Source organism: Rhincodon typus, chromosome 28, assembly GCF_021869965.1.
Source record: "Rhincodon typus isolate 14 chromosome 28, sRhiTyp1.1, whole genome shotgun sequence".
Classification (NCBI taxonomy): Eukaryota; Metazoa; Chordata; class Chondrichthyes; order Orectolobiformes; family Rhincodontidae; genus Rhincodon; species Rhincodon typus.
In genome coordinates, this window is record NC_063359.1 from 40,389,234 (window position 1) to 40,390,002 (window position 769).

A 769-nucleotide genomic window follows, 5' to 3' on the forward strand; every position below is an offset into this window, starting at 1 on the left:
GATTCTAGATTCTGCCATGAGGAAGCATCCTGTCAGAATCTGCCCTAACAAACCCACTCAATCTTATTGTAACAATAATCTCCAACAGTTATTGTGATGAAAGATGTGTGATTCATATATAGAAGGTTTTTTTTGTCAGTTGCTTTGCTGTACTATCCTTTGTTTAAGGAGTTTGGATTTTAAACTAGTAGCATACACAAGTTTTTCAGCTTTTTTCTGATGAAGGGTCGAGGCCCGAAACGTCAGCCTCTCTGCTCCTATGATGCTGCTTGGCCTGCTGTGTTCATCCAGCCCTGCACCTTGTTGTCTCAGCATACACAAGTTTATCTATTTTTGTGTCGAGTATAAAAATTAACTAGGCCAGTCTGCCCAGAACCACAATTTTAAGCTTTTGTTTAATTCATTCATAGCATTGGTGTTGCTGGCTAGGCCAGCATTTATTGCCCATCCCTAATTGCCCAGAGGGCAGTTAAAAGTCAATCACATTGCTGTGGGTCTGGAGTCACATGTAGGCCAGACCAGGTAAGGATGGCAGTTTCCTTCCCTAAAGGACATTAGCGAACAAGATGGGTTTTTCCAACAATTGACAATGGATTCATGGTCATCATTAGATGCTGAAAATCTGCCATGGCAGGATTTGAACACAGGTCCTGAGAACAGTACCTGGGTTTCTAGATTAATAATCTAGCAATGATACCATTAGGTCACTACCTCTCCAATGAGTGTCTCTCTCCCGTAGTGTTAATGGAACTTGGTTTATACTGTAGTG